This window comes from Ambystoma mexicanum, chromosome 2p (genome assembly GCF_040938575.1).
Source record: "Ambystoma mexicanum isolate Mex_15411 chromosome 2p, UKY_AmexF1_1, whole genome shotgun sequence".
Taxonomy (NCBI): Eukaryota; Metazoa; Chordata; class Amphibia; order Caudata; family Ambystomatidae; genus Ambystoma; species Ambystoma mexicanum.
Window position 1 is genome coordinate 989229990 of NC_090923.1, and position 25984 is coordinate 989255973.

A 25984-nucleotide genomic window follows, 5' to 3' on the forward strand; every position below is an offset into this window, starting at 1 on the left:
AGAGGGTTCAAGTGTGGTACAGAACATTAAGAAAATTGGGAAATGGCATCATATTGAAATCTCACTGAAATTATATCTTTGGGAAGGAACTGTGAGGTTGGAACTACTTATGTCTTGAGGACAGAGCCTCTGGATATTTTGTGTTATGAACTGTGTTCTGGATCTTGGGGGAAGGTAACCCCCGGGCATTGGTCAATCCTATATTGGTTTGGAACTCAAGGCAATCCTAAGACTTTTGTGAGAACTGCTTTATACAAGCTCTGAACTTTATGCTGGATACTATTTTGGTTGTTGGTTGTTTGGCTGTAGAATATTAGTTCTGAGGGCAAGTATAGGTTTTGGACACAGACAGATTCTTAAATTGAACTTGTGCTTTGACTTTACTTAGAAATCCCACCATAGTGTAGGGCAAGATGGGCGTTTTTCCATCCTCACATTTAAGTTAATAAAAGTGTTTGTTTTGAACTTTGAATCTGTTGTCTGTGTGTTACTCCAAGATGCCCTTACAATTGCTACAATCTAGATTACTTGATGAAATGGAATTAGCAAATAGGTCTCATGTTGGTTTTCTGTTTATAGCAACATGGGTCACTGGCCATTGTAAGGAAGGCATGGTATCAAGGTAAGACAGACACAAGTGACCACAGTTAAAGGGTGTTTATTGAACCTTAACAAAGGTGTGATAAACACCTTTCTAATCCTAAAACTACAGATGGGAGCAAGCTACAACCATCAAATAATAACGCAGTCCTAGTGGAGTCTCATCAAAATAAAAGGACTATACGAGAAAAAAAAACGATTTCCAATCCTTATCACTAAATACAAATAGTGTCGGATAATGTTAATGAAAAACAAAGAAGTGTTCACAAAATAAAAAGTGAGGATTTTCAGGCCGTTGGCCTCTCGTCCCCACGTTTTCAGCACGGGACAAGGCGGTTCACTCGAGCATAGCACACTCTCGGGCTTCTTCGGCATGAGGACATAGTTCCATTACCAACATCAGGGCCTTCTGTGCCCAAGTCTCTTAAGTGTTCAAAGTCTGTTGATTCAGAGGGCCTGATGTACCAAAACCAAACAAAAGTTCCTTTACAATTACTCAAGTCAGGGGAGTCGCTCTTCACCCTGGATCCCCCTCAGCTGGGCTCAGATCCCTTTTAAACAATTAGTCTCCTTCTGCTGGTCTTGGAATAATTGCAGTTCGTGTTAGCTATCTGAGACTTTCAAATGTGCACAGGATTTAGCTTGACCCGTTGCAGAGCCACTTTGATTTCATAGTTCACAATTTTACACTCTCGGTTGGATACCTAAAAGAGACCTTTGAATGAGCACCCACATGGTGCCTGACCACTCTATCTATGGTATCTATCTTGATTTCAAAAGTTCAGTCACTCCTTGGATATTCAATGATATTCGCGTCGCTCATCACATACGCCTCACACTCTGTTCTTTGCAGATTTCTTCATACAATGTTGCCGCTTGCAACCTTGGTTCTAACACAGACCGGTCTGCTATCAGTCCCCCCGCCTCACTGGCTGTGCTGACTTTACTGGCGCTGCTTTGTTGTAGGAGCCAAGGACAGTAGCACGGCAGCAATCACTCCTCCCCGCCTCGGCTATCGATGCAGGAGAGCCCCGGTTACCTTCGACACACAATGCACCTTTCTTGAGCTTTAATTCACGGTTTTATGTTTCTTATTCTCGAGGGCTTGTGAAAGTAGCGGTTTTCCTTTGAAAAAGCCAAGGGCAATTCCCTCCTTGCAACCCTTTCTGGTCTTTCTGTCTTTCTCCTCGTATTAAACTGCCTTCTCGGAACTGCTGCTTCCTCGTGTGTCTTGCCTTGCTCAGAGTGTGCTTTCAAGCTCCGACTTTTATCCGTGTGGGGAAGTGTGATGGAAGTCAGGTGTCTGTAATTATCAGTAATTGTCTGACTCTTGTTTTGGGACATTTTGGGTGTTAGTCTGTTTTCTTTCATAGTGAGCTCTCAGTGAGAAAGTATTTGTGTCGGGATAGGAGGTGCTTGAGTTCCTAAGTATCCTACCTGGTAGGATGGGAAAAAGGTGTTACAGGGAAGGGGATACCGCATCTCACTGTCCTGTGTCCCACTCCCCGAAGGCCCCTCATCCAGGTGATCCTCCCACACTGGTCCACCCCCAGTAACTTTCTGCTCTCTTGGTCTGATGGGAATGTGGATTTGAAGTGCAGACCTCTGGCCACCTCTACACGGACCCTCCAGCTTATAGCGATTTTGCGATCCTGCAAAATGCCGCGAAAATGGCTGTTTTGCGCAAAATGCAGCGAAAATGTCAGTTTTGTGGAAAAACAGCATCTTTAAAAAAACATTTTTTTTACAGTTATCTGCAAAAATTACTGTTTAAATAAAAAAATACTCAGGGTGCCAGGTTCTCAACTTTTTTTTAACGCAAGAAATGAAATGCGCCAACACATCTCATCACTTGCGCCCAAAAAAAGAGAAGCCCAATCCACAAGGGACATATGAATGGGCCATTTTATATGCGCTCCCATTCAGATGGCGTTTCTGCCAATTTAAAATCGCATCCCTCATTTCCAAGCGAGATGCACTTTTAAATGTGCAGAAACTGTAGGCAACCCTATGCGCACGGGATGTGGGGGTGCCACTGCATGACAGGGTCTTTCCTGACCCTGTCATGCATTTCTTTTAAGGTATGAACCGCTGCTTTGTCGCTTGCATTTCTGTTCCACAAACAGGATAGAAATGCATTTTTTGGGTCGCATTTTACCGTGGCAGTCCCCTGAAGGGCCTGTCCCTGTGAAAGGCGCTGGGAGCTTGCAGAACACTATCGGGAGAGCAATTCTAATCAAGGTACTACCGATTTTGATGACAAAAATCGATCGAATGGTACAATTTGACCTATTTTGTCCAGTACTATTCAATCGATTTTTATAAATACCGAACATGTGTTGCGGGGGTGTCACTCGCTCCGCAAGTCCAGTATTTTTGGGTTAGGGGTGTCTCCCACTGCCTCAAAATTGGAGGCGGGGACAGAAAAAAAAAAGAAAATAACGAAAAAGGGACCCTGCGGAGTTGGATCCGACCCGCGTTAGAGGGACGCATCTGACAATGCAGGGTTGCAGGGGAAGAGGCAGCGACCAAGCAGTTAAGTAGGGGAGGGGGTGGTGGTGAAAGGTACATTTTGGGTTGTTTGGCTGAAGTGCAAATCAATTTGTGGCGAAATTGACTACGGTCAATTCCGCCGCAAATAATTACACTTCGGTCAAACAACCCAGAACACCATTCAAGGCAGCTGGGGAGCGCACAATTTGCGCTACAGCTCAAGCCTGTGGAAATGCGCCGGTCACCTTTGAGAATAAGGTGACCTGCTCATTTCCAAAAATGGGTTGTCTAAAAATAGCATATCCTCGGCTCTATTTTTAAATGCCCAAGAGGGAAAGGAGAGAGAGAGAGAGAGAGAGGGAGAGTGATGGGTGAGATGTGAAGTGGTAGGTAAGAAAGCAGAGGGAGAGTTGTGGGTCAGAGGAGGAATCGGTGCACAAGAGAGCAGAGAAAGCAGTGATGTAGTGGGCCAGAAATCTGAGAGCAAGCAAAGGTACAGAAAGTAGAGAAGTGTGTGGTCAGTGAGCCAGAAAGCAGAGAGGAAGCGGTTGGCCGGAAAGAGGCAGTGAGCTGCAGTTTGGGAAAAAGGATGAGGGAAGAGTGCGATAGAATGGGAGAAAGGATGCAAGATGCAGAAGCAGCACAAAGGAATGAAGGACTGTATTGCGGGAGTGTGTCAGGGGCTGGGCAGTGCAAATTGTGACTTGACAGTGTGACATAGCACGTGACTATTTGTATGACAGAGTGAGAGGTTCATGAATGCAAGTTGTGATGGGGAGTTGGTGTGATGTGTGTTGGTGAGAGAGGTGTGTCGTTTGGGGGATTGGAGAACATAGAAGGGGGAATATTTTCAGCATTACAACTGGTAATGATCAATTTAGTTAATACTATTAAATAGGCATGCACATTAAACCAAAAATGTAGCCAAATCAAACACTGTTCTGCCAAGCCAGAGACATCTGGGACTCTTCCTATTAAATGAATACAAAAGATGCATAATAATGATATCCTGGCTCTCTTGTAGCCTTGAACTCTGCTATTTCCTGCAATGTGGCAATCTTACACCCTCCAGTTAATACAAAATGTCCTGCAAAAATGCCGCAATAATTAAAGGTTTGTGCCTCAAAATTTGCCATTTCTTGCCGCAAAATCTTGGAAGGTCTGTCTACAGTGGTTGGTCTCTCCTCTGTAGATGTCCAGCAGTTTTGCTCATAGATCTGCAGACATCGAACTGACCACAACCCAAAGACCACAGAGCAGCAGACTAAGAGGCTTCCCCAGATGCGGGTGTGAACCTGTGTAGTCCAGCACTGAAAATGCATGCCCCAGGACTTAACAACCCTCTGGCCTAAAGTGTAGGAGGTGCCGCAACTAAGCCAGCACACAATTGCAGTAGTGAAGGGTAAGGAGCTTGGAGGTCTACGTCTGTTGCATCCTCCTTTGTTATACGTAGTGCTCCATAGGAAGCAGTTGAAGTGTTGAGCGGCAGCTGACCAACAGATCACTGTGCTTTGCTGAAGCTCCCCTGACAGGTGTTATTAGCACTTCAAAATACCATCCTAGTGATCGCAAAATGTACTCTGTTCAGTTGGGGAACCTACCAGGAAGCCAGGAGTCTGCAAGATATACTGAACCTCCCAGGTGTCACTGGCTACCTTTTCTGCTACAGGGCTTTGGCCCTGGTGTCTCATTTGCCTCATCAGATTGACCCTCTCTGAGATGGAGATGCGCAAACTGATCTCATATGTGGAGCGGGTCCTACGGTTCTGTCACTATTAATACAGGGCTCCTCTGTGTCAGAGAGGCTGATTGGCGCGTTGGTGGTGCTCACTTTGCAGGCCCCTTCTTGAGCTTTTGGTGAGACGTGGATAGGAGGTCCTGTCTGGGTCCCCAGCAGCAGTCGTCCCAAGGATATCTGTTAGGACTTTCGAGGGTACTTGGCAAATATGACAGAGTGCTGCACCTTCGGCTGGAGTTGGGTTCTAAATGTTTTTATGAGTGTTATGATAATTTGGGATCTATGTGATCACTGCGACCAAATATAATTGCGATTGTTTTGAACTAAACCCCCTTTACACCACATAGATATTCGGGGGAGACCCCCCGCAACCTCCCCCTCCATATTGCTATAATATCCCATACCCCCCCACATATATATGTGGTGTAAAGGGGGTGTTTAAAAAAATAAAATAAAAAAAGTCAGGCATTTCGGCCGTCACAATTGTGAGGGCGACATTTTGGGCCATTTCCGATAATTTGTATCTTAGGATAAATTACATTGTTATTGTACAACTTTTGCTGTTTGCTCACCAAGTGTTATGCAAATAAAGTTAAAAAAGAGCTCCTGTCTGGGAGAGGGGAAACTTCTCCCTTCCCCCTGTACATTAATGTTCACCTCGATTTAAACGTTTCCTACTACACAGATCAGCTATGGAAAGGCCACGGTCGGGCTCTCCTTGGTTGGACTCTGCGATCATTGGACTTGGTGTGGGGATCCCCTTCCACTGATCTGCAACTTGTTGACCAATGGAGGGACAGGAGTTCTGCCCCCCAACACCGACTCATTAGTATTTGGAATCCCCAGCGACAGTCGGGGGAGTATGGAGACTTGCAGCTCTTGTCACACATTGTACTCTGAGGTGAGGTTGGATGAACTGGAACTTACGACAGAGGGGATCTATGGGCCCCGTTTGTCATGGTCTGTGCTACATTTTCCTTGTGAGCTCTGCAAGTATTTCCATATGCAGATTTCTTCTCTGCATTCACGGTAGTAGACTTTTGATTTTCCCAATTTTAGGACGTCCCATTGAAAGGTAGGGACTTTCAGTGCAGATGGCATTTCCCAGGGGGTTGGGGGCTCGCGCCAAGGAGCACCCACATACCCAGCACCCACTGGAACCGGTGATTGTGGAGGTGGCTTTGTTTGATCATCGTTCTATTTTGCCAATATATAGCACTGTACCACTAGTACGACTGAGGATCACGCACAGCTGCTATCCATCAGATCTCTCTGAAAGGGTGCTCGAGTCATGGGCGCTATAACATGACATGGTAAATGCCAATCTAAGCTGGAAGGGCTTTCTAAAAAGGATGCTCCAACTTCACGCACACCTGTAAAGCTGCCTGTTGTTACTGCAATAACCATGACAGAGTACACCTGCTGCCCTGGATACTCCCGTTGTGGTGATCCTGCAGCAGGTGCAATTCTCGTAGACCTCTATAGACCAGACAATTGATGCTCTTAATGTAAAAGTGAAGGCAACCCTTCAAATCTTGGATGTCATACACTCACCGCTGCTTCCCGCAACGCAAATGGAGTTTGCCATGGCAGCACAGGGACGCTGCACCATAGAAACGGACACATCGGTCTCCGCAATTCAGCTGAGATCTCACGTGACCTAAACAAGTCACGTGACAACCTGAACCAGGAATCTAACAGCAATTAAAGACTCTGCAAGGTAATACTGGTGCTTCTCAGCGTTCCTGCTAGCGGCTTACCGTTTTTTGTGCTTTTGTTTACCTAGATTGACTTTTTGGCTTTTGATCTCTGTCATTTCTCTTTTGGATTGTTTCGTGGATTTTCCCTGTGTTTTGGTGTTTGGAATACCTCTCTGGATTTCTGTGACTTTGGATTTGGTTTAGTTTTCTAGATTAGGCTCCTGGAACTGTTTGACTGGATTTGTTCTCTCTTTGGGATCATTGACTTCCTGGAAACTGTGACTTTCTTCAATCCTTGGCAGAATCAGCATCAACACTGGAACTGTATTACAAACTATTAGATGCACCCTTTTTCCGTATGGGACAGGCTCTTTTTATCTTCTTGGGCCCTGGGTCATCTCCTATGTTATGCTCGTCTTCTCTTGCACTAGGTAGATGGCATTTCACTATGGAGCCATAGTGGCTTTGCTCATAAAGTAGTTGGACTATAGAGTGGGTCTTAACGCCTGTTGCTTCCCTTTCAGCTACCGAGGGCCCAGCGCTGCAGTTTCCTGTTCCGCCTATGATTCCAATAACTAGTTAGAGAGTCCATATTATATCTCTCTGGCCGGTACTTGGGGACACAGGTATAAGTTCACCCGAATCACGACATTGAATCTGCTCTATCTCCTCTGAGGCCAAAACGAAAATCAACAATCTTGAGAATTGCTCACGAGGCAACAATGTATATGTTTTTTGCATTCCTGAGAGGGCCTAGACCAATCGGATGTAAACATATCTGCTATGGATACTTCCTGGTCTGCTTGGTCAATGCGTGTCCTCGCAACACTTCCTAATAGAACATGCACACCGATCTTTGGTTACTAGACAAGCTCCGGATATACCACCACAGCCGATAATTGCCAGGCTTTTCGCCTATTGGGACTGTTATAATTCTGAAGGCAGCTAAGGAGAAGGGGGACATGCAATATCAAGAATCAAGATTATATTTCCAGATTATAGTCCACAGGTACAATATACAAGGAAGACCTTTGATCAGGCTCACAAGAAAATCAATGGGTACGGGGTTCATTACTCCATGCTGCTCACAGTCAAGCTAAAGATGGTTTATTGTGCCAAATCGCATTGATAAAGCTGATGCCTTTCTTCAATCAAAATATCCAGCAACTGAGTTTAGGCGTTGATTGGCGCTACTCTCAGTCCAAATGTGATGACTCTGTTCATACAAGAAAAGTTATTACAGTAACATTGCCATACATCATATTTGATAGTGGACTTGTCTTCGGATCATACCTCTGTCTACCTAGTTTGAGGCATTACTTGCGCTCCTTGAACTGATTGGGCAACTACATAAGCAACTCTTGCCAATTAACAATGGGCCATGGCATTCTACAACTTCTGCTGATCTCGAAAACCACCTGGTGACGAATCCAGACATGAGCATGACAGAGATTTGTTTTTAAATAGCCTCTGCATGGAAAAAGTGCTCTCTATATTCCCTCATAACAGATTCTGCCAGTTTGTATTCCACTTTCTTTCATTTTATTTGTTTTCTCTTTTATCACTTTTTGTGCAAGCTGTTCTAATTCGATGATGCTAGACTGTTATTGAGGTTTTGATTAGTGGTTCCCTCAACCTTCTTGCCTTTAACGTTTCAAGTTTTTATTTTGTATTTAGGATACCGTCTCCGGCGCTTGTGGATGGTCCAGTGTCAGGAGTCCTGGGGGGTAGATGAGGGACTTGGGGATTTCCTAGGTGGATATGTTTTGCAAAATAAATATATTTACATTGATGTTGGGTACTACTTTGGAATGTAGTATGTGTGGCAGATCTAGATAGGAAGGTTGCGACCACTGCAAGGGCACCCTGCTTTATAATTTTGAATCCCTGCTCACAATAGATTTGACACTATCACCAAGGCGTGAGGACTAAATAGCCCCATTAAAGCCAGGAAAATCCTAGCATACTTCAGACACCTTCACAATAAAGTTGCTTTGCTACAAGACTTGTATTATGCTAAAAGTTGTGGAACTACTAAGCGGTATTCCTTTCACCTCTGACTCGTAAGAAAATCATGACTTTGATACATAGAGACCTCTGATTTCTTCGTACTAAATCGCTCTCTGACGATCGCTGGGTCATTATGGAATGCTACAGGGCACTAATATGTCTACTGTGACGAATCTGAGGATATTGTCCCTTCACATTCAGGGGGAGACTTTTCCCAGGGGGCCACGGCAGTGCATCCACAGTACAAAAATCCCCCTTATGGGTCTGGGGGGTGATCATCTTCAGGAGAGACAGTATAAGTCCACTTAAAGTCCTTTTGCTCGTTTTCAGGAGTCCCCTCCCACCTGCCCTGATGCAAATGATGTGTTATTGTGGAGCCAAGCAAACTAGCTCATTCATGCAGAAAAAATGGCAAACCAGTGTTGAATTATTATTTTTGAAACAATATACTGAGACGAAAAAGAGCACTGTGAGCATGAATATCACTCTAGCAAACCGAAGTGAGCAGTCTAGTTGTACAGTGAATCTGATTGGTACAGGAGGACTCCCTTCTCCAACGTAGGAGTTTAAATCTACTACAGCTAAGAGGCCGATCAGAAACCCTCTGGGTCGCTGTTACAGGAGACTGGAAGCTGTCCGCTGGAGAGCCGAGCCGCAGAGACTCCAACCCGTCAAACTGCGTGATGCCATGCACGGAGTAGGACAGAAGAAAGACGGCAGTCTGTGGAAGGAGGACTACCCTTCATGCTGTCCAGGGACCCTTCCGGGCATCGCAAGCTTTCGGAGCAGCATACCACCATCGGAACTGCAGCCCAAGAGGCACTGTGTTGTTGGCAGAGCTGCTGCCGAGAGAAACAACACTGGTGCCAATGAAACCCAGAGCGGAGTGATTGACGGGGACGTCGCCGGACGAGGAAAGCAGCCAAATAGCACTGTAGCCTTGCACCGGAGCAGCGCCAGTTGAAAGATGCGGACCAGAGGGTTGGGTATGCAGGTGGCTCAAGGGGTGCTGGCGGTCCGGGATGAGAGAGAAAGCCTAAACAATGTGCAAGATAAAAGGGTCTGGGACCCGGGTAATAATAGAAATAAAAGGTTTCGCAGAGAATCAACCAAATGATCAAGTGACATTACTGCAAGTCTGGGACCGACCCCCATGCAATAGGCAAGAGCCTAAAGTGATCCAGAATAAGAGGGACTGTGACCCTGTGAGACAAAGAGAGATGGCCTGTGAAGGACCTATTTCTTGGCAGGAGAGTTAACCAATCAGTTCAACAGTGAGAGAAAGAAAGACAGCCTGTGAAGGGACTATTGCTTGACCAGAGAGTAAACCAAGCAGTTCAACAGTGAGAGAAAGAAAGACCGCCTTTAAAGGGGCCATTGCTGGGCAGAAGACTAAACCGAGAGCTACAGCATATTGCGAGCCTGGGACCCGCACCCACATGAGAGTTTGGACATAAATGATTTGAGAACCCTGAAACTAGAAAAGACATGTATTCCTTTTGAACTCTAGGGGAAAATGAGCAACCCCCTATTCGAACATTATTTCTTGAACATTATATTTTTTTATCCTTTTAGAAGCCTGACTGGCCGCCAACATTTATGTTGGCTTGATGAACACTATATTTCCTTTAGACTGAGATCACCCTTGCACCATTTTGTTAGTTTATAGAGTGGGGGACGGAAATAGGTTTTCTGAACGTGACTGGGAGAGACTTTTGCTTTTGCACATTGACTATTTTCACTAGTTCTTTTGAGGCACGGAAACCGATCTTAGATTTAGGTATAGAGAGGCCTTTTGCCAATCTTTCATGATCAATAAAAGTCTATAACCCAAAACATGCCACCCTTGTGTCCGAGCTTTACGCCTGGTACTTCACGCTACGTTTATGCTCCCAACTCCGTTGATTCCTGATTCCTTTAACCAGGTCATTTGTAAATATCTCAAACGTACAGGTTCATAATTGTTGATGGGAAGGGGTACATCAGTCTTCCCATTAACTTGTCAGCTGATAAGTCTTCTGAAGTGCCTTGTGCTCAGTCACGTTTGACCAAAGCCCTGCTGGACCACAGCAGATAATATCATAAACAAATCCAGGTCCAGAGCAAAAAACAATGGTTTCTGTATTGAAGGTGGTGCAGGATTCAAGAATTCTCTGAAAACTGTTAACGTAAATTTGGTCAAGGAAGACCCTCACAAGCTCCTCACCAGAGTCTCTGTGGCAGAGACTAGGGTCTGTAGACTTGGAAGATATGGTCACTACGCTCAAATGACAAGGCTGATGACTCTGACTCAAATCCCAGAGGCCAGGGTGGAGGACGTGTAGGGGAGATCCAGGTGTGGTAAGATAAGGTTGGTGGCTCTGCTGCTAAAGGAGGACGAAGAGTGCCAGACCTATTAATTGAAAACTGGATCAAGGGGGTACTTTAGGCCTTATAAACTATTTTTCAGTGGAATGAGCTCAAACACGACAGCCACCTCCTGCTGGACCATAGCCCACAATTTCTCCTCTCCTGCCACTCCTTGTACCCTCAGTGAGTGATTGTAGACTAACATTTCATCTACAGGATCAGAGTTGTCATCCTGCCATCCTGCAAGAAAAATAGGACTGATCACACATGGCAATGCCTCATTTTCCACTTATCCAGACTATACATTGGAGGTCGAACCGCTTCCTAGGTCCTTTGAGGAGGTCAAAAGGCAGTTGGAAGGAAACAGTTATAAATACATGCTTATGAATCTGCCCATGCTTAAGCTCCTCCATGATGGAAGGGCCTGGTTCTTCACAATACCCATTTGGTTTGGGACTGGCTAGAGAGGGAAGGGAAAAGGCTACCAATGGAGAATGTGGGAGGGTACTGAAGGCAAGCGTCCCCAACCAGCACGATCCTCCCCGCAATGAGAGACCATGAAGGACTCTCCCAAATCGGGAATAAAGCCAAGACAGAGTGCGGGTGAGCTTAAATGGGAGTTTATCAATCAGAATAGGGCATGCAAAGAACTCTGCAAACTCCGAGAGCGCTCTGTCTGACAATAGCAAAGACAGGAGTATATATTTACAAAAAACATACTATAGGGGGCACAAGTTCGATGGGATTGGGTGGCGATGACTAACTATAGGTGCTGCTGCGATGCGGTTGGCTTTGGCTGGAAGACGTCACTGGTCAGCCTCGTGGGTTGGGCTGGGCCTGGCAGGTTGGCTGAGTTCATCCGGGCGGTGTTGTTGTGCCATCGCGGCCAGTGTCAGAGATGAATGTCTTTTCCTGACTTATTTGCCCTAGGTAATGCACACCGCAGTCATTCAGTCATTGCAATATTATCTTCTTTAGTAAATCTTCCAATAGGTTATTCTACAGGTTAATGCAACACAGGAGGAATGCACCTTGTGAGGGGTCTGATGGTAATACATCAGGACATGGTTACCAGTGTCCTGTTGACCGGGCCATAGGTCGAGGTGCTAAGCTTCAGGGCCTGGGACGGGCGGTACAGGTCTTTCTGTCTTGTTAGAAGTTGTTATGGATGTGCCGCTGTGTGTTGTCAAAGTGTTGGGTGTCCTGATTGCACAGGGCCATAGGTCTAAGATGATCCGGTGGGTTATGGGGTTTACGAGGGGGCGCCTTTGGAAGTGTGTGTTCAGGCAGAGGTTTACTGCGGTGCTGTAAATAATGCAGGTGGCGGGCCGCGGCCTTGGGTGCTGCAGAGGGGGCTACAAATCTTTGAAGCGGCTCCAGTCTGGTTGGGGGAGGTGGAGTGGCGCAGCGCGGGCCTCTGCTCTCATGTCTTGGCAGCCTTCGCAGGGTGGGAGGGGGAATGGCCTTGCACGTATTCACAAAGGTATCTCCCTCGTGTGTTGCCGACTTTAGGTAAAAACATCACAAACATTTGAACACTCTATAATACTTATTCAAATCACTTTAAAACATGCATTTAAACTTTGCTGGATGTGTCTCGATTATACCCAGTCTGAGCACCGTATTCATACACTATGTTTTAACAACTACAGTATTTAGTTACATGCATATACATTTGCAGTAAGTGAGGTAGTAGTCGGGTTGGTGGAGTACATAGAAAATGACCCGCCACTGTACGTGACGGTGGTGGCACATAAGGGGCTTAGACATACACACATGACAAGTGCATTCTCGCGCATCCTTCACATGAGTCCATAGTATGGTTACATTCGTCTTCTCGTGTACTCTAGCAGCATTAGCTTGGTTATGGCGCAAAACCATGGAGTGTAAGTTGCCCAGTGATACACGTAACAAATAGATCCCTGGAGCGCTCCTTTATTATTAGCACCCAACTGCAATGGTGTGGGCTCGCCATTGCTTATATCATGGAAGCATGCTTTCTTATGTTTATACATTTTACAGGCTTTTGTAATATAAGAGATTTTGTGGAGAAAAGCATACTTTGCAAGTGGTGTTGGCATTAATATGTGGAGACTTTCTGCCATCTGAGGACCATTTTACTGTTCATTTCATTGCCCAGGCCTGCTGGCCGGGTCATGCTGGGAGCGATGATACACTGCGGAAGGTGAACTGTTACAATGTTAGTGTATTACACTAGCTCATGTCCGTCTTGTTCGTGGGAACGGGCTCGCAGCGGATCTGCCAGGGTGCCGCGGCGACAGGGATAACTGAGACTTTCCGAAGGTGGGGGCCGCGCTACAGTGCGCTGAGCTCACGCCATTTTTAGTAGACAAAATGGTTTCTGAGGCCTAGCTAAATTCTATACGTGCGGGCAATGTCTACAGCAGGTGAGCCATCCACCACCTGTGCCCTGGTGGTAAGGAGGGGACGCCCGATGAGCCATGGCCCTCGCCTGGGGTGGAGGTGTAGGCAAGGGGGGGTCTTTTGGACCACTCCTCCCCTACATTTCCCCCTTTCGTTACTTAAGTAACGAATACTTTAAGTCCTCCAGCCTTCTACATTCTTCTTCGTCCATCACTGCCTCATCCCATGCAGGTGTGCCTTTTATGGGCATCCATGCTCTGCACACTCCCCGTAAGCTTTCCCCTCTTCTGGCATATTCATCTGGGGTACAAGTCAGGTATATGCATCCGCCATTTCCCGCCAAATCTACCCACACCTCCTGGTACCATTCTAGTACACGGGGCTCTCTAATGGTGGTGTGCCATGCTTTATCTATGATATCTTTGTCGTGATAGATAGGCACTAGCTGATATCTTGGTGCGTCATCTGTTCCTGTTTGTACCTGCACTTCCTGCATGTTTTGTATTGTCCCACGGGTGTTGCCCATTGTCACCATCATCATTGCACCATTTGGTACTGCGTTAGCACAAACTCGAAGACCCACCTGGCACAGGCAAAAAATTAAAAGGAGGAACACCACAGCTGGCATCAAAAATTTCACAGTTGTTCCCAGCCATGAGGGGACCCAGGAGAAGATGTTATCGAACCATGTACTGTCTTCTGCTCCACCTTCCATTTTCATTTTTTCTCCTAGGTTGTGGACTGCTTCGATCACATGGGACAGGGAGCCATTTTCTGCGTCTTCAGAAGGTACGAAAGTGCAGCAAGCACTTCCTATTTTTCGGCAAACACCTCCATCCATTGCCGTCAACAGGTCCAGGACATACCTGTTTTGCATGGTCATCAGTCGTAAAGCCCTTAGTTCCACTTTTATTACGTTGAACCCTTCTTCAGTGTCGTTCGCCAGCTGAATCAATTCCCAGCGTGTTATCTGGAGCCATTTTGCGTTTGCTCTTGCTTGGACACTTGAGACGAGTGAGGCAAAGAATGTTTCTGCTGAGCTGAATAATCGATATTTATCTGGGATCTGAGCCAATAGTTCTGATGATTCCTTCGATATGTAGTTTGATGCACGTCTGTTACGGGTCAGCACTTCTCCCTTGTTTCCGGAAGACAGGACGTACATTTGTGACTCCGCAGTTGGCTGGGCTGCACTTTGTTGCAGGCGTTCCTGTGTCCTTTTGCTCCCGTCGATGTGGCTTTCTGGTATTACCATTAGGGCTGAGTGCAGAGTGGCCATTGAGCAGCTGCCACTCCATGACGGGGGGAGGTGTAGGTATGCTTGGTTGCCGCATACCCAGTACGTGTCCATAAGGGCCGCTGTCCCTTTTCTCAGATCTGGGATGGTGAGGGTTTTGTTACAGTTCTTGTTTGTTCCCATGGAGGTCTTCCCCTCTCTTTTAAAGCATAGTTCATAGTCTATTTCGTTCTGTAGTTTGAAAGGTTTTTCAATGGCGGTTACCCAAGTTAGTTTTGAAATGTGTTCTTTCCATACTGGTGTGCATGTTTCTTCTATCCACTGCAATTTCTCTGGTGCCACACCTCTCAGGGCTTCAGCTTTGCACACTACTTCTTCATCCTTCCACTTGTTATCAGAAAAAAGTGTCCCTTGTATTACAAAAAACGGTTCTTTCAAACATACCACCCCTGCCATCTTTGGATAGCATGTTTTCTCGTTCTGCAGCATTCGAAAAGTAACTTCATGTGCCTGGAAGGTGTTCTTAATCCTGCACAACGTGAGATGAAGGAGACATTGGGCATCTATAATTGGCAACTCTTTGGGTAGCAATACTTTGGGTGTACCTGAAGCGTGAGGGATGAGGGAGCAGACATAACAGCTCTCGTTTGTTGTTTGTTTAGCTGTGGCACTCATATCCGCATACCATTTATTTGTTTGGTGGGGGTGTCGTGGGTCTTCCATCTTATCTAGACCTAACCCATAGTACTCATCATACTTCCTCCTCCCTGCTTCCCTCTTCCGTCTGTTGTTCTTGTTCCTCATGTACTTCCCAACTTCCTGGGCGAGGGATAAAATAGACCCCCCTTTCTCATTCCCGCCCCCCGTGGCCCATGCATCATATAATATTTCGTGTATTGCTAGCAGCTTTTCCTTTTCGTCCCCGGCGTTATCTTGCAGGTTCTTTTTTAGGATGGGGGCAGGCTGGCTGGTGGGGGTGTTATACAACCATGATATGGCAGACGGGTTTCGGTCATTTAAACTGCGGGCATTGTAATTAGATATCCCGGGTGGAGACACTGTGTTGTTTTGCACTCCACCCTGTGGCTTTTTGTTTTGTAGGATGACAGCACTGGATGGTGTGGTATGATAACCCCATACAAGTTTAGTTCCGTCCCACACCAAAAAATCACCTTCCCTAGTATTGACACTTGCAGTTGTATTGGTCCCAGTAGTGCTGTTAATCCCAGTACTGTTAATCCCTCCCCCCTCGTTCATCTCGATCGAGATGAACGCTACAAACCAATATGTAACCAGGCCAAACATTAGTATAAAAAACAACGTAATGCACACAGATAATCCACACTCATACGAATATCTGCATCTCTCATGTAATAATTCTCTCATTCTACTAATTCTATCCGTTGCAGGCTGCCTGTTAGATGCCATGGTAGTTCCTGTTTGAGATATAAAAGTGCATTAAGTGCATGTATGTAAACATTTTGTTGGCACCATTAGTGCCAATATATATTGATGGGTAATGGAAGTGGGTAGGGTTGTAGGGAAGGGTATTCACAGACAAGGGTGTAAACATGTCATAATTTGTTCACTTTATTAATCACATATAAGTCTAAAAAAAAACCTTTTTTTTTTTTTTGTTTTTTTTTCCAGTAATATATAAAAAGATAATGCAGCAATACTTCATCAGTCACTCTCCCATTTCCGTTCATTGCTGACGCACACACACAAGTCAATATTCAGACATTTTGTTCAGTTGATTTGGTTGCTGTTGTCTGTGCCTCCTCATCTCCCTCCTCTTGCACATTATTATAAGCTCTTCGCACATCTGTCAAGTGTACCCAGTACCTCAAACCCTTCACTTTTACAGCTGTGGGCGTGCAGTACACTACCTCGTTTGGGCCGTGGAACCGTGGTGCGTTCCATCGACGCACAAAACTCCTGACATAAATTAGTTTGCCTGGCAGTAGCTGTAGCTGTTGCTCAGGCTCTGTGACAGACCCTGTTAGATTTCCCTCCTCTCTAGTGAAGGGTGGGGAGAGCTGCTTTGATATTGCACGCGCTGCCCTTGTTAATTTTTTCAAATAGTCCGTGAATTCTTCTCCCAATATCGCGGCGCTCCTGTCTGCATCTGAGTGTTCGCGCAGTGGGGAGTGTGCTGTGTGCATTCGTCTCCCAGTCACAATTTCGTGCGGGGACAAATGGTGGTCTTTACTTGGCTGATTTCTCAGTTCAAATAGCGCAAGGGGCAGACAGTATATCCAATTCTTCTTCAATGAAAAGCATAGTTTCGATAACCTGCCCTTTAACAGTCCGTTCATCTTTTCCACTACGCCATTACTTTGAGGATGATAAATCGAACACAATTTGTTTTATTCCCAATAATGTAGTGACTTCCTTGAAGAGTTCATTCACAAAATGAGTACCATTTTCTGAGCGAATCGCGTCACAAATTCCCCAGCGCGGGAACACCTCCCTCACTAGGAACTTGGCGGCGCTTTTGGCATCAGGTCGTGCACATGGTCCAGCTTCCACCCACCTTGAGAATGGGCACACAACCACGATCATGTACCGTGCGCCATTACACCTTTCCCCCATGTCCGCGTAATCAATATGCAGTTCTCTGAATGGGCCAATGGGTTTAGGAATTGTTCCCCGGAGTGTGCGTAATGTCATTCCTGAATTGTAGATCTGACATGTTGTGCATTCCATTGCTAATCGAGATACGTGCTCCTGGAGACAGGGCACGAACCATTCTTCCTGTATTTCTGCTGCAATGTGCTGTTTGGTATTATGTGCGGGGAAGTGTAGTTGTTGAAACGCAATTTCTAGTAGCTGGATGGGCATTACCACTTTCCCTGAGTTATTTTGCCGCCACAGCAAGTCTGTTCCCGACTTGCTGCACCCTCGTTTTGTCCACATCAATTTTTCGTCTGCACTAGCTCCTTCCTGCAATTCTAGTATTTGTGATATGGGCATCATGTTGTACCCTTCTGGGGGCTCTTCGTTTGTCTTATGCTGCAGCATGTATTCACCTGCGTCATATTTCTGAAAATAGGAAGCCTCCTTGGCGGCAGCGTCCGCTGCCGCGTTCCCCAAAGACACAACGTCTGTGTTGGATGTATGTGCTTGGCACTTTACTATTGCTACTGCAGTAGGGTTTTGTAGGGCCTCAATTAGCTCTTTCAACAATTCTGCATGCTGTACTGGTGTTCTGTCTGCCCGTCGAAACCCCCTACGCCCCCATCTTGCTAGACCTCCATGTACTGTCGTCATGTAAGCTGAGTCTGTGTATATTGTCACTGCGCAACCCTTTGCTGCATGTAGTGCTTCTATGAGCGCAATCAGTTCTGCTGCTTGTGCGGAGTAGTGTGATGGGAGGCGGTACTGTACTAGTGTTTCATACTCACCGTCTTCTAGCCTCACTACTGCCATACCGACATGTTTTTCTCCCGTGTCCACGTCAATCGATGCAGACCCATCCACGAAGTACACTTCCCCCTCGCTCAGAGCGTTCTCACACACCACTGTGTCCTCCCCTCTTTCTCCTGTGTAGGTTGCGCAATCGTGGTCCTGCATGTCCTCTAGTGTGCATGCTTCTGTAATGAATGTGGCGGGGTTTACTGTCTTGCATCTCACCACATGGATGTTGGCGCTAGACAATATAATCTCGTAGGCTGTCGCCCGTTTTGTTGTCAGTGTGCTTTTTGACCTCTCAAGTATTGCAAATAATGAATGTTCCACAAACAATGTCACAGGGCAACCCATTACTATTGTGGCACTTTTCTCAATCGCGAACGCGGCTGCAGCGAGTGATTGCTCGCACGCGAAATGGCCTTGCATCACGGCATCCAAAGTACCACTATAGTAAGCCAACGGTTTGTGTCCTAGGGACGTCTTTTGTGTCAGTACAGCTGTCATGAGTGTTCCCTTGCAGTGTGAGAATAGGTAAAATTCGCGTCCATAATCAGGGTTTGCTAGCACTGGAGCGCTTGAAATTAGCTCTTTTAATGATTTAAATGATGTGCTCATTTCTTCTGACCATTTTATTTTTTTGTTCTCCTGTTGTGCGTCCTTGAGTGCTTGTAGGAGGGGCCTCGTGTATGCTGCATAGTCTAATATCCATGCTCGGCAATAGTTGCACATCCCCAAGAATTTCTGCATGTCTTTCACTGTTGTGGGTTCTCCTACTGATCTTATTGCTTCTACCCTGTCGGGAATTATTCTTTTTCCATCTTTTGATATCAGCTGTCCCAAGTATAAGACCTCTGTCAGGCAGTACTGTAGCTTCTCCTTGTCTACCTTGTACCCCTTGTTGGCCAGTAGAGTCAGGAGCGTTGTTGAATCCTTTCTACATGTTACTTCGTCTTGTGCACACACTAATAAATCGTCTACATACTGAATAATCGTACTCTCAACTGATAGGTTGCCCAAGTCTTCATGCAATATGCGATTGAATATGCTCGGGCTCTCACAGTATCCCTGTGGTAGTCTGCAGTGTTCATATCTTTTGCCCCCCAGTGTAAATGCTGTAAGGTATCTACTCTCTTCAGCCAGGGGTATTGAGAAAAATGCGTTTTTCAAGTCTACTACTGTGAAATGTGATGCCACTTTCGGGATGCTGCATAGTATTGATGCAGGGTTCGGGACTAGAGGGAACTCCTTCTGAATTACATCATTTAGGGGGCGTAAGTCCTGTATCATCCTCCAAGACCCTCCTTTCGCTTTTTTGATTGGATAAATACATGTGTTACATGGGGAGTTTGAAGGCACTATTATCCCTTGTGCTAGTAGTGCATTTATTGTCTCTTTTATCCCTTCTTCAGCTTCACGGGACAATGGATACTGTTTAACTCGGGGTAAAATTGCTCCCTGCTTTAGTTTTATTACCACAGGTTGTACTCCGTGCAACAGCCCTACATCATGGGGGCCTGTTGTCCACAAATTATTTGGTACGAGCCTCATGTTGTCATCAAAAAATGACGACGGTGCTCCCACCACTGCCATCAATTGGACGGGGGTTTCCCTGGCTTGAATCAAAATGTCACAGGGCATCGCTATTTCCATTACTATCTCAACATCCCCTTCTGTGTCTGAAAAGAGATCCTAATCTGTTAACTCTCGTAGGGCGATGTTGGCATTTGTACACAGCACTGTACGCCACTCACATCCTTCCCTATCCATCCCAATCGCAGTGATCCTTTTCGCTGACACCTGTACAGCGTGCAAGTCTGATACCACTGATCCTGGTGCTGTGTCGGGACACACTATGGGGCGGAAGAGGAACTCCGCTGGAATCCTCCAGTCGATTCTTCTTAGTTCTGGAATTATGAGGGCCAAAGTCTTTAGCCCTTCAATAAACATTTCCTCATTTTCCGGCAGCCCTCGTACTTCCTGTGTGGTTGTGTAGGCTTGCACTACTAACATCGCACGCAAGGGGCATATCCCGGGTGTAGAACACACTATTCCTCTCTCGGTAAATGATATGGTCATGTTAAGTTTACTCAGGAGATCCCTCCCTAACAAATTTATTGGTGAGTGTTCGTAATACAGTAAGGGTGTCTTTACAGTTTTACCCCCCACTGTTACATCCAAAGCTTCTGTATAAGGAACTTCAATTACAGCCCCAGAGAACCCCTGCGTCTCTAACTTCCGGTTAGATAACGGGAACCAGCCCTCTCTGATACATGATTTCTCCGCTCCCGAATCAACCATGAATATGAACTGCTTGTCTCCTATCTGCACCCCTACCAATGGTTCCTCTGCTGCATTGTAGGTGGTAGATAGAACTGGACACGCAAGTGTTCTCTGTGGGCTGTCCTATGCGGGGTGTCTCATCGCCCCCCCTTCATTAAAGACACTCCCTGGAACCACTGATACGCCGCTATAAGGTGCGGGTGCGAGGGCCCCGTTTGCTGTTGTCGCAAAAGGGTTGCCTGGCGTATACTGCATATTGTCATTGTTTTGTAGGTGGCCGTGTGTTCTATACCTGTGTCTCTGTTGTTGCTCATTATTTCCTTGGCCTGGGTTTATCGGTTGCTGTTGTCCCATCGGAAGACCATATGGGCTCCCCGGGTGAGGGTGGCCATAATGTTCTACCTCTTGGAACCCGTTGTTGGGTCTGTTTCTGCACTCCCTAGAGTAATGCCCCCATCTCCCGCAGTTCCAGCAACTTCCTTGTGCACCTCTAGGACCTTGCCATCCATTTCCTCCCATTCCCCCGTACCCTGGTCCACCTCCTCTTCGGCCCCTGTACCCACCTCATCCCCCTCGAGGGGTCCACTCTTGCCACTGCGGACCTCCGGCTTGCTCCTGCTCGTTCCACTGCCGCTGTCCTGTTCCCGCCCAATTAGTTGCCATCCTTCCTTGTATTGCTATCAGCCCCTCCTCCTCATCATCTCCCTCCCTGCTGTGTGGGAGCGCGGCTACTGCTGCTGCAACCTTCACCAACTTTGTCTGTACTAACTTCGCTTCGTCTGCCAATCTTTTCTGTGCCACCTCCTTCTCCCTTTCCTTTATTCGCTTACAATGGTGTACTATTATGCTCTGAATCTCAGGCCATCCCTTTGCTTCAATACCTGCTATCTTGTCGAGCGCCTTTTGCACTTCCTTTGGGAGCCCTCTTTTTATAATGAAGTAAAATAAAGATGTCGATTGATACCAGGGCGTGCCCGTTTCTGCTCTCCACATCTCTTGGACCCGGAAAATGTAATCCATAGCCTCCTCCCCGTCATTCATTGTACACTGCATTACTGACTGTAAGTCTGGCGTATCTGGGAATGTTTCGCGTAAGGCATCCCACACCCTGGCACGCACTGTGTTAAAGGAGGCCCCATCATGGCGGTCACAGTCTAATGTTACTCCCGGGAAACCGGCCTTAACCCATACTCTCTCAGCCTGATTGCCCACTGCTGATACGAGCAAGCTCTTCACATCTCCTATTGCTAGCGGTACCACGGCGGTATGTTTCTCAAAGGCGTATATCCACTTACTTGCCCCTCCTGATAACGGGGGCAATAGTTTTAATAAATTGGCTTTATCCATCTGAGCCCATGGGATATAATTCGGCCTCCCTCCTCCCCTATGTATCAATGGGAGCTGTAGCCTTCCTTTTGTCGTTGCATCTACACCTGTTTTGGCTGCTGATGTTCCCAGTGATGCCATTTTCCCCACCCTGTTCCTTAATCGCCCCGTCCACTCATCATCCAGTGTTCTCAGTGAACATGTACCATCCACCCCTTCACTTCCCCCTCCCATTGCCATGCTCAACCTGTCGCTTTCTTCTACATCGTCCCTTATATCACATAGTAGTTCCTCTCTGTCCCCTATAGGCCTTTCTTCATTATCAATACCTCCCTCTCGTGCCCCTACTTCAATTATTCGTGTCGGTTCTTACTCCATTCTGAACAGTATCTCCCCTTTTTTCCACCCGTCTTCAAGGGTTCTATTCTCACTCGGCGCTCTAGACGTGCGCCCTGATCTTGCAGCATTAAGTGCTGTTTGTTCACATATGTCTCTTATCCTTGAGAGCTCATCTTTCGCTATTGAGAGCCTTGATTGTAAATCATCTGTTAGCTTTTCTATGTCCACCCTTTGTGTACTTGTCTGGGCTCGCTCCCTTGTACTTTCATATGGCGGGGGTTCCGTTGGTCGGTGGGGTGTAGTAGTTGTCGGGGGAGGCACATAAGTGGGGTCACTGTACCCCGCTGCGGGCACAGGTTTGTTCAATATCGGGTACAAACTTATTACCTCTGTTGGTGGCTCTACTTTTGACAATTCTTTAGCATCTTTCTGTATCATCAGTGGGTTGTCTGTGGTGGATGGTAGGTCAGGGTTTACTGCTGGTGTCTTAGGCGGTGGTATCTCTTCAAATAACCTCCAGAGATCCAATATTTCCCTCCTATTATGCAAGTGCTTCCCCTTGTATTTCAAACAAATGCATGTGGCCACCATATCCAGAACACTTTTATCAAAGGACCCTCCCTCTGGCCATATTTGGGGTAACCCCTCTCCCTTCAGCTCTGTTATCCATTGATCGTGATATTTCTTAATCCGCTCCGCGTACCCTGGTAGATTCTTACAAATATGTGATAAGGGTGTTTTTCGGCCCCCATCTCTGTGCCCTCCTAGTACTTGTGTGTCTCTGTGTGTCTGCAACTACAATGTAGATGTATTATCAATATTATTTTTCGTTTTCTACTTCACATTCAATAATGGGCTCCTTTGTGCTCTTCCCCCTGCCTGCACAATACAAAACTGGCTGTACACGGTTTCTATTCTATTCTCTTTAGGGGGCACATACAAGAGCAAACCATCATTTATTTTGACAACATCAACCCGGAAATCAAAAAGGTACCCACTCACTTCACCGTGTCATTTTTGTCTTCAAAAAGTTCTATCTGGTCACACTTACCATGACCATTTAACTACTATACATTTATAGCTGTTTTACGCATTCACAACATCAAATTCTCGTCTGACACATACGAGGTGCACACACCTCTTGGTAACACTCTATTCACAATTCAAGCTGCCCTCCCTTTCCTCCCTAGCCGGCTGTCCCTGTCCGTCTTACTTGGATATATGGATGCGCATATATATATATATATTGGTCTGCTCTTCCCTCTTCTAGTAGGACTCTTTCTCTCTTACTTTCTCCCTAAGTTTGTGCTAATCTCACTTTTTATTCTCCCCCTAACCCTAAAGAAAAGAAAAGAAAGAAGTAATAGTGGTCACTAATATATTCTCAGTGCCCCCTTTTGAGGAACACTTTTATCTTATATTCCACTTCTTCATATATTCCCAGTACTAGTCAAGATAGCACTATGCGGCGCCGCCTTCCACCCCCTTTCGGAGCTAGGTTCCCATCACTTTTATCTCTTATTCACCTCTTAATCCTAATGGCCATATGCAAAGAAAAAGCAAGGACATTTTAGGATGATCCTTAGTAAATCTGCGTACCCCCTCTTCGTTCCCTGTCCTACACTTCTTTCCCCACTCCCTTTACAATCGTTCGCACTCAATACTCACTTACCCGTCTTGAACCGATAGTCTCCGAAACTGGGTCCGTCCAGGCAGTGTTGCCGTCAGCTCAACAGTCAGCCCCGGCTCCGGCGAGCGGTACTCAAAGGGGATTTTTCAACCGGGATCCCGTACCCTCTCTCTATTGAGTGCGCACTTCTTAGTGTACCGGTCGCCGTTGGCGGGCAGCCTCCCGGAGCCGGCTCACCGTGCGTATCCCTTTTCGACCGGAGATTCTCGTGCCAAAAGGGGACGGTAATGTTAGGTCGGGAAAGAATAATAATAATAATAATAATCACGCTTTCGGGGTCACCACTGAAGGCAAGCGTCCCCAACCAGCACGATCCTCCCCGCAATGAGAGACAATGAAGGACTCTCCCAAATCGGGAATAAAGCCAAGACAGAGTGCGGGTGAGCTTAAATGGGAGTTTATCAATCAGAATAGGGCATGCAAAGAACTCTGCAAACTCCGAGAGCGCTCTGTCTGACAATAGCAAAGACAGGCGTATATATTTACAAAAAACGTCATAAGAACCTACATACTATAGGGGGCACAAGTTCGATGGGATTGGGTGGCGATGACTAACTATAGGTGCTGCTGCGATGCGGTTGGCTTTGGCTGGAAGACGTCACTGGTCAGCCTCGTGGGTTGGGCTGGGCCTGGCAGGTTGGCTGAGTTCATCCGGGCGGTGTTGTTGTGCCATCGCGGCCAGTGTCGGAGATGAATGTCTTTTCCTGACTTATTTGCCCTAGGTCATGCACACCGCAGTCATTCAGTCATTGCAATATTATCTTCTTTAGTAAATCTTCCAATAGGTTATTGTAAAGGTTAATGCAACACAGGAGGAATGCACCTTGTGAGGGGTCTGATGGTAATACGTCAGGACATGGTTACCAGTGTCCTGTTGACCGGGGCCATAGGTCGAGGTGCTAAGCTTCAGGGCCTGGGACGGGCGGTACAGGTCTTTCTGTCTTGTTAGAAGTTGTTATGGATGTGCCGCTGTGTGTTGTCAAAGTGTTGGGTGTCCTGATTGCACAGGGCCATAGGTCTAAGATGATCCGGTGGGTTATGGGGGTTTACGAGGGGGCGCCTTTGGAAGTGTGTGTTCCGGCAGAGGTTTACTGCGGTGCTGTAAATAATGCAGGTGGCGGGCCGCGGCCTTGGGTGCTGCAGAGGGGGCTACAAATCTTTGAAGCGGCTCCAGTCTGGTTGGGGGAGGTGGAGTGGCGCAGCGCGGGCCTCTGCTCTCATGTCTTGGCAGCCTTCGCAGGGTGGGAGGGGGAATGGCCTTGCACGTATTCACAAAGGTATCTCCCTCGTGTGTTGCCGACTTTAGGTAAAAACATCACAAACATTTGAACACTCTATAATACTTATTCAAATCACTTTAAAACATGCATTTAAACTTTGCTGGATGTGTCTCGATTATACCCAGTCTGAGCACCGTATTCGTACACTATGTTTTAACAACTACAGTATTTAGTTACATGCATATACATTTGCAGTAAGTGAGGTAGTAGTCGGGTTGGTGGAGTACATAGAAAATGACCCGCCACTGTACGTGACGGTGGTGGCACATAAGGGGCTTAGACATACACACATGACAAGTGCATTCTCGCGCATCCTTCACATGAGTCCATAGTATGGTTACATTCGTCTTCTCGTGTACTCTAGCAGCATTAGCTTGGTTATGGCGCAAAACCATGGAGTGTAAGTTGCCCAGTGATACACGTAACAAATAGATCCCTGGAGCGCTCCTTTATTATTAGCACCCAACTGCAATGGTGTGGGCTTGCCATTGCTTATATCATGGAAGCATGCTTTCTTATGTTTATACATTTTACAGGCTTTTGTAATATAAGAGATTTTGTGGAGAAAAGCATACTTTGCAAGTCGTGTTTGCATTAATATGTGGAGACTTTCTGCCATCTGAGGACCATTTTACTGTTCATTTCATTGCCCAGGCCTGCTGGCCGGGTCATGCTGGGAGCGATGATACACTGCGGAAGGTGAACTGTTACAATGTTAGTGCATTACGCTAGCTCATGTCCGTCTTGTTCGTGGGAACGGGCTCGCAGCGGATCTGCCAGGGTGCCGCGGCGACAGGGATAACTGAGACTTTCCGAAGGTGGGGGCCGCGCTACAGTGCGCTGAGCTCACGCCATTTTTAGTAGACAAAATGGTTTCTGAGGCCTAGCTAAATTCTATACGTGCGGGCAATGTCTACAGCAGGTGAGCCATCCACCACCTGGGCCCTGGTGGTAAGGAGGGGACGCCCGATGAGCCATGGCCCTCGCCTGGGGTGGAGGTGTAGGCAAGGGGGGGTCTTTTGGACCACTCCTCCCCTACAGTACTCAAGAGGATAGAGCACATTGGTGTACTAGGGATGACACTCGGCTCATTTTCAGGCTTCCCTCAGCCACCTCTTCTCCCTCTCTCATCTCTGACTGTCT

At 46.6% G+C, this 25984-nt stretch overlaps 1 protein-coding gene across 2 annotated transcripts in view; it reads left to right on the plus strand.

Moving 5' to 3' along the window:
- The window catches only part of EIF1AD (eukaryotic translation initiation factor 1A domain containing), a 505590-nt gene that overhangs the window by 108012 nt on the left and 371594 nt on the right, over nt 1–25984 (plus strand). The window lies entirely within an intron of this gene.